General features: G+C 44.4%; 1 protein-coding gene across 1 annotated transcript in view; it reads right to left on the bottom strand.

Annotated features, from left to right (window-relative positions):
* The window catches only part of LOC138452344 (G protein-activated inward rectifier potassium channel 4-like), an 855,022-nt gene that overhangs the window by 813,137 nt on the left and 29,832 nt on the right, over positions 1-12,053 (bottom strand). The window lies entirely within an intron of this gene.

Here is a 12,053-nt window from a genome sequence, read left to right as displayed (position 1 = left end):
GTAGGCCGCAGCGTGGAGCAGCGGCAGATGGGGCTCTCGCGGCAGTAGTGGCGTGCACCCCGTCGGCTGGTAGTAAGGAGGTCTGGGTGTCCAGAGGCAGGAAGTTGAGGAGGGAGATTGACAGGAGAGCATCCAGGGGACAAATGTGTGTGGGTGGGGAGGGGGATAGGGTGGGGGTGCATAATGTCCAGGAGGAGGTGGGGGATGTCAGGAGTGTCCAAAAAGGGGTAGGACAAGGGGGCCGGGATGGTGGGGTGACGGGGCTCAAGGTGGTGCATCAGGCCAGAAAGGAAAAGGGGGAAAATACCTGCAGAAGAGTGCAGGTGGGAGAAGGAGAGAAAGGTCCCCATCAATTAGTGAGGTTAGGCAGGGGCGTGGAACGGCCCCACCGGCTAAAAGGAGGTCAGGCGGAGGGCCCTGCACAGCCCCCGCTTTTATTGAGGACGAGGATGGAGAGGGTTTAGGAACGGCCTCTCCTCGGTCGCCGCGAGGACAGTCTAGAGGGCGCAGCAAGAGGTCGGGGGAACAATTGGCGGGGTGAGACTGCTGACATGTTTTGTCCCCGCAGTAGGAGCCCAGTAAAAAAAGAGATGAGGAGCATTGAAGTGGAGGTCAGACCGCATACAGGCGATGGCGGGACAGAAAGAGGTGAGCGGGAAAGGGACTGGTAAACTGCATGGCAGAGGGGGGATATGAGAACGGGTGCAGGAAAAGAAGGGTTTTGTCGGCAAGGGGCAAGGAGAGAGATTGGTGTACAAGCTATTGGAGCCATGGTGAGTGACAAGGGAAATTGCTCGGTGGAGGTACAAACGGACAAACTGGTTGAGCCATTGGCACTCGAGGTACAGTTTTCAAAAGAGAAAGAAGCTGAAGTGAAGGGAAAGGAGAAAAAGCTACCTTACATGGGCATCACAAAACCTTTGGGGGCGCACTTGATGGCAGCGACTAAGGATAAAATTCAGGCAGGGGAATTTGTGGACATGTTTAAACTGCTTCATAGGGAAGTGAGAGCAAAGGAGGGGTCTAAGGAAGAGGAGAGAGAGTTGGCATTGCGCCCAAGAGTACCAGTGATAATTGAAAACTGGACGACAGCGTTTATTATTTATGCCAGTGTATATTGGTAGAAATTTCCAGAGAGGTGTGAGGTTCTGCTAAAATATATGGATATGATCATGAAGGTGTTGACAAGTTTTGGGGGGTTTGCACGGTTGCGTTATGATGAGGAATTCAGAGCAAGACTGGCTGAGGACAGTCATGCTGTTTGGGGGAGAAAGACATGGATTTATGGCTGCAATGGATGGCGCCAACGAGGCCTCTCCCGACGTTGCACACAGCAAGTGGGCTGCCTGTTCCTTTCCGGCCCTTTCTTGGTCGCCCCACCCAGAAGGGGGCAGGGGGAAGAGGAAGAGGGCAGTCCTCAGCTACGTGTTGGGCATTTAACAAGGATGGCTGCACAAGGAATTTCTGTAGGTTCAGACATGAATGTAGCAAATGTGCAGGAAAGCACTCTCTCACGCAGTGTTTCCAACAAGGAGACAAGGGGAGGGGGAGAGGAGCCGGCAGACGAGTTGTGGGGAAAGGCTTTTACGCCAGTTAAGTTGGATGTGCTGGAGAAGTGGTTGGAGTTTTATCCGGACAGGGTGGGGGCTAAGATTTTAAGTGAAGGGTTTTGTCATAGTTTCAGGCTGGGCTATCAGGGTCCAAGTGTGTGCCGGTGGGCGGAAAATTTGAAGTCAGCCAAAGAAAATGTGGAGGTGGTAAGACAGAAATTGGGCAAGGAAATAGCGGCAGGGAGGATAGTAGGGCCATTTGATGATCTGCCGGGTGATTTAGTGGTATCTCCGCTGGGTGTTGTGCCAAAGAAAGCCCTGGGGGAATTCAGATTGATAAACCATTTGTCATGGTCCGAGGACATGTCCGTCAATGATTTCATTGCCCCTAAAGAATGTGGGGTTGCATATGCAAGTGTGGACCAGCAGGTGGATTTGGTGTGAAAAGCGGGGCGCGGGGCCTTCATGGCCAAGTGTGACATTAAGGATTTTCAGCTGTTGGGTTTGCAATTTGAGGTAGGATATACATCAACAAAGCTTTGCCAATGGGGTATGCAATTTCCTGCGCCTTGTTTGAGCATTTCAGTTCGTTCTTACAATGGGTTTTTTCATACAGTTCAGGTTGTGAAAGTGTGCTGCATTACCTAGATGATTTTCTGTTTTTTAGCGGGGCGGAAGGAGAAAGAGAGTGCGAAGAGATGCTAAAGTTGTTCCAATCTTTGATGGGGCTCTGGGTGTGCCTCTAGCGGAAGACAAAACAGAAGGGCCAGCAGTGGTGTTGACGTTTCTAGGAATTGAACTGGATTCCCTGGCTATGACCTCACGCTTGCCGCACGACAAGGTGAGCAAACTGGTAGGATTGTTGGAGAAAACGGTTGGGGCAAAGAAATTGATGCTAGTGGAAATGTAGAGTTTGGTGGGACAATTGAATTTTGCATGCAAGGTGTTGGCCCCAGGGCATACTTTTTGCAGAAACATGGCGCGGTCTATGGCAGGACGAAAGTGCCCACATCATCGGATAAGAGTAACATGTGCAGTGCGGGAAGATTGTAGAATTTGGTTGCGTTTTTTGGAGAGCTTTAACGGAGTGTCCATGTGGCTGAAGGGAGAACCGGTGTCTTGGGAAGTTCAGATCTTTTCAGATGCAGCAGGTGCAGGAGGTTTTGGTGTGTTTTGGGGAGGAAAGTGGTGCACGGAGAAGTGGCCATCGCTTTGGTTGAGGGAGGGAAGGAGCATTGCATTCCTGGAATTCTTTCCTTTGTTGGTTGCACTGGAGTTGTGGGGTAAGGAGTTGCAAACAAGAAAGTGAATTTCAACATTGACAATGAATGCGTGGTTCATGTAGTGAATCGGCAGTCAGCGAGGGATCAGAGGGTGGCGAGGCTGATGAGAGAGTTTGTTCCACTTTGCATGGAATGGAATGTGGTTTTCAAGGCAACACATGTGCCAGGGAAGGATAATGGCAAAACTGATGCATCATCTCGTTTTCAAGGGCAGAGATTCTGTGGATTGGCTCCAGATGCGGATCAGGAGGGGCAGCGGATTCCGGAGGAGCTGTGGAAAATAGGAAGCTGAGAGCGTTTGCATTGGTGGAGGGTTCTCTTGCTCCTGCATCTAGATGCGGAAGAACGGAGAAGGGACGATGTCACTAACTTCCTTTTGAGGAGCATGGATAGGGGCTTGTCTAGAGCATCTATAACGGGGAAACTGGCAGGGATTGCTTTCTATGGGAAGTGGTTTTGGGGTTTTCAGCCGAGCGGTGAAGAAACGTCAAACAGGCTTTTGGAAGGATGGGCAAGGGAAAGTAAGAGGGAAAAAGATAAGAGGAGGCCGATATCGGCAGAATTGCTAACTAGGTTGTGTCAGGTGGTGGGGGGGTTTGCTGGTCAGCCTGAGAAGGAGAATTGTGCACAACTTGCTTTACTTGGCTATTCTTTGGGGCCTTTAGGATTTCTGAGCTGGTGGGGGGAAAAAATTGGGTAGGCTGTCTGCAACGGTGGGATGTCCAGTTTACTGAGTTATGTTTGGACATCAAGATCAGGAGGTCTAAGACAGATCAAAAAGGAAAGGGCTTGCGGGTTTTGCTGGGTCGAGGGAGTAAAGAGTTATGCCCAGTTCGGACAGGTTTGGTTTGGAAGGAGCGTTGCGGGGGTAGGACAGGTTTGGTTTTCCAGCATGAGAATAGGGAGCCACTATCAGCCCAGCAAGTTCTGGGAGTACTATGAAAGGTTCTGGTAGCAGTGGGGGAAAGGACTGAGGATTTTGGAACTCATTCATTTAGGATGGGGCAGCATCTGCAGATAGCAGGATGGGATATTCAGAGGAGAAGGTGAAACGTTTGGGGCGATGGAAGTCAGGGAGGTACAAAGGGTATGTCAGGGATTTTGGAAAAGGGGATGTTTGATTGAAGTTTTCAGAAGTCAGCAGGAAAGTTGCATTTAGTAGGTTGTTGTTTATTTGTAAGTGATTTTGTATTTCTTTTTCAGATACTGCTCGGAAGCCGGGGCAGATCGCAAAATCTGGTGGGCGGGAAAAGAAGCTGAGAAAAGGGTTTTTGGCAGGCAATTGGGTTGCAGCTATAAAAATGTTTTGGTAAAATGGTCCGGTTTAGGGGGGCTTTGTTGAGATCACTTACTTCCTATGTTGGCAGGGTTGAGGGAATGCTATGGGTCTCCAGATGGGGTGATTATTCATGCTGGGGAAAATGACCTGGTAAGAGATACGGGCGTGGCTCTTCTGAGGAAAATGAAAAGGGATTTGTTATGGATCCGAGAAATGTGGCCTCAAGCATATGTAGTTTGGACTAAGTTATTGCCACAGAGAGTTTGGAGGGGAGCGAGAAGTGAGGGAGCGATAGAGCGGGCAAGGAAGGGGATAAACAGAGAGATGGTAACATTTTGTGCCTCCGTGGCGGTACAGGTTTTGGACCACAAGGAAATAGTTTATAAGGAGTTCATGATATTTAGAGAGGATGGTGTCCACTTGTCGGTTTTCGCATCGTCATTATATGGCGGACTTGAGCTTGTTGGTGGGAGATATGTCAAAGAGTTGGAAGTAAGGAGAACTGTGAGGGGTGGGGCAGAAAGAACACCTCGGTGGAGGGTTTTCCTGGTGCCGGGGGCATGGCCCTTTTAGATGTGGGGGGAGGGAAGCACAATGGGGGAATGGCGCGGGAAAGGATAGGGGTGGTGCTGTTTGTATAAACGGGCTAGCCCGGGGGAACAGGTATTGAACCTGAAGGGGCATGGCCCCGGGGAGAAAACTGGACGCATTGAGAAGTGGTAAGGAGATGGTAGGGACCAAGGGATGGTTAGGGAGGAAGCAGATTTATTTAATTATTAAATTGTTGGGGAAATGAAAGTGTTAATTATTAATTGGTTTGTTTAAAATAGTTTGTTAGTTTGTAAGGCCAGGGAGCCAGGTAAGCGGTTATTTGTAAGCTTTGACCTGTCACATTAAAGTGACCTTTTCCACTCTAAATGAGTCTGGGTGTTTGTGCAGTAAGTCAAAAGGGGGTCCCCGGGAGGAACGCAAAGCGTTTCCCCCCGGGGTTATTTTGACGCTGCACAGGCCAGCGAGTTGGCCTGCGCACAGAGCGCCTCTCCGGGGGTATTTAAGGGCAGGGAAGGTTCGGGAAGCAGGCGACGGTTGGGGACTTAAGATTGACCCGCCCGCCCACCCCCTTTTTCTTTGTTTTCGGGTTATTTCAGGTACCTGGTTCTAATTTCTGGGGGGGTAGGGTGGCCTCTTTTAATTTGGTTTCTGCTGGGTATTATTTATTTTAAACATTCCTGGGAATTTTAGTCGCTAGTGAAGGTTTGTATTGTTTCGGTAGTTTTGTGTGACAGGTTGGGGCATTTGTTTTGAAAGTTGTGATGTATAATATCTGTTGCTGATGTGGCAGGTCAGACTGGCTGCAGGTCATAGGTAAGAGGAGATTAGTGTAGAGGGGAGTTTCTATGGGCCTGGGAAGTTGCTTGGTTGCCGGGGAGCATGGCCCCTTTAGAAATGGGGGAGGGAAGCACAATGGGGGAATGGCTTGGGAAAAGATGGGGGTGGTGCTGTTTGCACAAACGGGCTACCCCTTGGGAACATGTATTGAACCTGAAGGGGCATGGCCCCGGAGAGAAAGTGGGACGCCTTGAGAAGTGGTAAAGAGACGGTAGAGACCAAGGAATGGTTAGGGAGAAAGTGGATTTATTTATTTATTTAATTGTTGGGGAAATGAAAGTGTTAATTATTAATTGGTTTGTTTAATATAGTTTGTTAGTTTGTAAGACCAGGGAGCCAGTTAAGTGGTTATTTGTAAGCTTTGACCTGTCACATTAAAGCGACCTTTTCCACTCTAAATGAGTCTGGGTTTTTGTGCAGTAAGTCAAAAGGCAAAATGTGCCATTTGTACAGTGGGCAATATTAGACAAATATGCGTCAAGTGTTCCATCACCAGAAAATTCCGCATGAACACCTCATATATCAGTGATTGTCAAAAGGATGTCCATTCATTTCTCTCAGCCACTCCTCCTCTAAAATTCTGTAAAGTTCCTAGTGTTCATGACATTTAAAATTACACCCAGAAATGGGAAAAACAGGATAGCCCTTGGAACCCAATAGAGTAAAAGATGTCAAGCCATATCATCCTCATATCCAAGTCTCTGTTTTTTTCCAGGCTGCCCGTCTTGTACAGGCAACTTTCACTCATAAAATAATTGATATTTGTATTGTAGGTGTTGATAATGTACTTTGCGCAGTAGGACAAATGTAACCTTATTAACATGACTCCAACATGCACAGGAAGTGATTAGAAATTAACTATGTACAATTGTAAAAAGTGCCAATTGACAATATTAGGGTCAATAAATAATTTCCGTTTTTTAAGCTTCTTTTGCTGAGAGCAAACAATATTTATTCTTTCAAAATGTCCTTCCATTTTGGAAAATGTATGATTCATATTAAAACCAATGATGTGTTCATCTGTGAGACTCAGAGCACTGGTTATGTTGTGTGCTGGCATTTGAAAGGTATTAGTGCAGTTGAAATAGGACATTTACAGTAGCATGCATACGTACTAATAATTAACAGAAACTAGAAAATAACAAAGGCAGTTGTAGACCTTTAATGCTCTGGTCCTATACAAGGTATGTCAGAACTATCAGGTAGTTCTGATTTTCGCCTAATAAGTTTGCCCAGGTTTTTCTGTAAATAGTGCTGTGATCTTTGAATTTTGTATTCATCTGCTTTTGCTGTTGCTCTGGCTAGCTATTTGCAATGACTAAGCCGATATGTGAATCAAAGCAGTAAAATACAGTTTAACTTTTTTTATGTATGAATCCAGTAAACACACCTGGATTTGATATGTATGTGTAAAATGTGTCAGAAAAAGAGGGTTGGTTTCAAGCTAATTCACATACTAGAAACTAACATTATGTGCATATCTTTACAGGTAGACACAAGTCTGCTGCTCCCTTTGCTATTGACGCATTCGTTTAGCAAACTGACTTTTTTAGCCCACAAAATATATGATTTGTACCTTTTTAGAGGGCAACATTTGAAGAGCATTAGTACCTTAGTGCATTAGAGCATGTGTGGGTGGGAGGAGGGGGTTTGCTCATGTAAGGACTGGAGCACTAAGAGCATATTCACAGAGGAAATAACTAAAGCACAGATGTGACTGTAGAAGGTGTTAGTAGTGTGAGAAATAGAGCCACAGTGTTATGTGTTTTCATTTTGAAGGTGCAGACAATGAATCGTGAAGCAGAAAATAGAACACTTTGCGCATGCGTGTATGGCATGATATTCCAGGGATATAAGTGTTGGATACACGCTGTACCCAGTGTCTCAAACATAGAACCCACCATCTCTCTCTCTCTCTCTCTCTCTCTCTCTCTCTCTCTCTCTCTCTCTTTCTCTCTCTATCTTTATCTCTTTCTCACACATACAAACACTCTCTCTCTTTCTCACTCTATGGCCCTCATTCCGAGGTTGGTGCTAGCACGAATACCGGTACTACCACCGAATTGGTGGTATGGGGACTTACCGATCCAGTCCGACCTTGGCAGGACCGGTAAACCCCCATTTGAAAATCCATTCCCCATTCCCATTTGAGCCCCCATAGGGCTCAAATGGGAAGGGGGAAGGCGTCAATAACGGTACCATAAATTGCGGCACCATTATTGACCCGGTATCCCTTTGCGGGTTCCGTCCTTAACGCCTGGTAAAGGAGGGACCCGCAAAGGCACCTCGGAATAGGGCGCAAAGGGATTACCACAACGGTGTCATTACCGGTGCCCAGTATCCCTTTGCGCCCAGGTCGTAATGATCCCCTATGTCTCTATCTCTCTCTGTGGTCAAGAGTTGCATAGTCAGGTGAGTGTTTGCAAGATCAACAGCAACCATTGCTGACTGCAGTGTTTAGGAATATTTGTGTGTATATCAATTTATAGGTTCAGCTAGAGTGGCACAATTGGTCTTATGCTCCCTAATTTACAGTCCCACCACACAATTCCAGGCAATAATGTCATGCGTTACTCTTGCGTGCCCTCTTGGAGGCTATGGAGCACCTGCCGTTGACACGGCCATTAGAATGTGCCATGCTTTGCTCTCTTTTCCTGGTTGTTCATTCTAATCCTTCCTGTCTTCTACCTTTGTTTCTGTATTTAGCCATGCCCCTTTTTCCACTCTGCGCGTTGCAACCCCTTAGCTTTTCACCTCTGGGCTGCTCTTGGAGACTCCCCTTGGATCAGCTGTTCCGCTTACCTCACTGACGGTGCCTGTGGCGTTAGTGAGCCTCTGGTGTTTGATTCTTCTATCCCGACTGGATACTTGCAAACAAGACGATCTACTACCGCAAGCATCACGTGCTGCTGTCTTCCTCGGTCCACAAGACTGGTAACCTGACTTGGCTAAACATCCCTGTGAAGGCGTCATTACCTGACGGCTAAACATCCCTGTGAAGGCGTCATCTCTACTGGACCTAGAGAAAGGTTTTTTCAGCCTTGGGCTTTTTCCTCTCACTGGCGCTCTCGGGAGGGAGGGTCCTTTGCCCGTCCTGTTTTATCAGGCGGCAGAGTGGCTTCCACCTGTGGGAGGCCGTACCTCTTCAAAAAGAAGAATTCCAAAGACCGGAGGAAGAAGAACAGACCACAGGAGTCCACTTCGAAAGGCACAGTTGAGGAGGAGGGGGATTTGGCGCTAAGTGACTACTTAGAAGAGGCATACAATCTTGACAAATAAACAGACTGTGATTGCTCAAAACTCAAAATGTATTTAAAGAAATGACTCAAATTTGAAAAAAGGTGGTTTCCAGCTTTATACCACGGAAATCCCTACACCATTATATATTCATAAACGCTTATTCAATCAATCAAATCATTTTATTTTGACACGAATTCCCATAAAAGTTCAATAAATAACATGCTTGTTAAAAATAAAAAATACACTGTGTATTCAAATATAATCAGAAAAAAACAGATGATTCTGCCGAAGACGTATACAATTCCATCTAAATTGAGTCAATATAACAATACAATTAAAAAGGAAATCATAGTAACATCACATCATTCTATCAAACAGCAAATGCCTAAGGATCTTAAATGCAGTGTGTCTTCATGTATTTATTTTAAACTAGGACAGCTCACTTGCAATAGAAAGTTTGTCCATTCAGATGAAAACAGTTAAATTGAGCTCTTGTTACCATGTTTCTCAATTTCATATATAGGGACCACTCCAAGGAAGGATTAATGGAGTTGTCACTAGTAATCAAACCCAGAAAGATATTAGAGGTTTTCATTGATTCTCGATGTTCAGAGAAAGTGTGGAAGCTAGGTAAAATGGTTACCTTAATCCTCATAATATCACTTCTTGAATATATCAAAATTCAATGGTCAATTCAATGAGGCAACAAGAACTGTAAAAGTATAGCGCTAATATACTTTAGCCATGGAACCTCATTCACTTTAACACTACAAAGTGATCTTATTTAATAACTTCTGAGATAAGGTGGCTCTCAAGCTTTTGCATATTGTCAAAAACAGTAATATTGAATAAGCTTGAATTTCATCTTCATATCTAATTGTTTATGCACCACATAATTTGGTGCCCCAGACGTTAGGCCTAATATTTTCTTTCAGAAGGCATTTTCAGTACTCTGTATACTGGGAACTTCCTTAAAAATCCAAATACTTGTGACACATACTGCACAGATTTAACTTTGCCCTCATATGCACGTAAAATTAGTTTTACGGGCTGTGCCTTATATTTTCCAGCAAATTTAAAAACATCAATTGATTTACATGTGTTGAAAAACCGTTGATTGAAAGTGCATACCTAAATAGTCAGAATGCTCTATATCTAGAACCACATGTTTAGCAAAATAAAAAATTGGAATTGTTCTTATTCTTCTCACAGAGAAGAACATTATGGCTGATTTAACAATATTATTATTTTTGAGATCGAGGACCTTTATGAAACTTGAATTTGTGTTTAACAACATCTGTAGAGTCTGTGGGGTTCTTTCAAGTAACATACTATTGTCTGCATATGCTAAAAGCAGAATATCAATGAAAGGAGTTGCAGGTACATCAGCTGTCAGTTTACACAATGGATCATACAGAGCATTAGTATATAAATGAAAGGGTAGAGGGGTGAGAACACAACCCTTTCTTACTCCTTTTGTTAGCCGTACAGGGGCGTCACTCAGCCCTCACAATCCAGTCTAATAACAGCATGATTTGTTGATTGGTGGGCCATTAATAAGTTTATTGTATAGGGTGGTACTCCAATATTCTGCAGTATATTCCACAATTTGTCACAAATGGCAAGACCAAATACTGTAGACAAGACTCTTGGTCAACCAAAAGAAATTCTCCCTGCTTACATGAATCTCAATACTGTTTCTAATGCAAGCATTAATTTCCAGGATTAATTCTAGATATATATTATACTCTAAAAGATACTAAGCATTTTAAATACACTTCTTCTATGATTACTTCTATCTAAGCAGCTCAGTTTACTTCAATGATACCATTCTACCTACCAGCCAATGTGTACATCTTTAAATGAAACCGTTTGAACATTCTACATGACAACTTGGTTTGTGCCAGTATCAAGACAAGTTTGTTATTGGAGAAAATGTATGGTAAAAAAATGTACTTTTCAACAAATGTACATTCACCTTGGTTCCGATATAAGTGTAAGCTAGTGAATGTATAGGCTATGTCGAATTCATTCAAATATTGGCAAGAACCAATTGCATCTGGCTCTTGCATGCTTGGATTTGAAAAACAATGCTCTTAGAATAGTGCAATCTTCTCTGAACATATGTGTGTGCACTTTTCTCTCTGAATATGTGTAGATAACGTTCAATGCACATGTGTGTGTGCAGCTTTAATCTACATGTGTGTGCTGCTGTAAATACACGTGTGAAGCTTTAAGTACACTTTTACGTATGTGTGTGCACAGCTTTCAGAATACTCCTATTCATTTGCTTGCAGCTCTATACATTTTGGATTGGAGAAGTAATATTCTCCAGTACAGGTACAATTGTACAGTACCCATGCCCTGTCACAGTACACCTTGGTCTGCTTGTGCATTTCAGGAAGGGACTGCAGGAGAATAACACTGCACACGATTTTCAGAGAATAGAACTAACACCCTATACTCACGTCTGTTGTGCAAACGTGTACTTTATGCCTAGGGCTCCCCCAGATAGTTTAATACATGATATCTCACAGACAATAGTGTGCCGGGAATGCACTATTGTGCAGACGATTCTACACTGGCTTTAAGCCACGGATTCTGTTTTAAATAGAGCCTATTTTACTAAACAGCAATATGCATTTAGGTTGCACCCACCAAAAGTGCATCCAATCTCAAATTGAGCCTCTAAACACAAAAATGCATTGGGATCTAACTAAATGGCATGTCACTTTCTAATAAATGTAAATGGTAGACACAGGGCATTGTTTCTAATACTGCACCTGGGTCTTTGTCATATTAGGATTTCTTTCTAATTCCCAGCCGCTTTGATTCCTGAGATTTTACAATGGATAATACACAGGGACAATTTAGGGTTATTTCACAGTTGTACATTCTTTTAAATGTGGCTTCACATTTCTGTAGAATCAGCAGGGACCCAGTCAGTCTGGAATTACTCCACCAACAAGCTCTGGAAACCAATTTACAACATGGACTGGTCAACCCCCGCTCAATGGGTTACGTCTCGAGTCTCCATGGAGAGCAGTCATCCAGATGGGTTCAGCTTTCTTCCCCTTGGCCAACTCCTTATAGAACAGTTCTTTAATATTCCTCTCCCATTATTGATTCATCAATTCCCATGGCTGCAAAGGTGGGAGGTAATAACCCCTAAAGTTATCAAGAGGCATTTTGTTTATGTCAAATACCTCTAGATGTGGTGTGCACGATCACATGCATGAAAGGTCCTGGGGTGTTGAGTACTTCCAGGGATAATTGTGTTTCACATTTATCTGCCAATTCTTCCATTACACC

The sequence above is a fragment of the Ambystoma mexicanum genome, chromosome 1p (genome assembly GCF_040938575.1).
Source record: "Ambystoma mexicanum isolate Mex_15411 chromosome 1p, UKY_AmexF1_1, whole genome shotgun sequence".
Lineage (NCBI taxonomy): Eukaryota > Metazoa > Chordata > Amphibia > Caudata > Ambystomatidae > Ambystoma > Ambystoma mexicanum.
The sequence above is the reverse complement of the archived record's forward strand: the minus strand, read 5'-3'. Positions and strand labels throughout refer to the sequence as shown.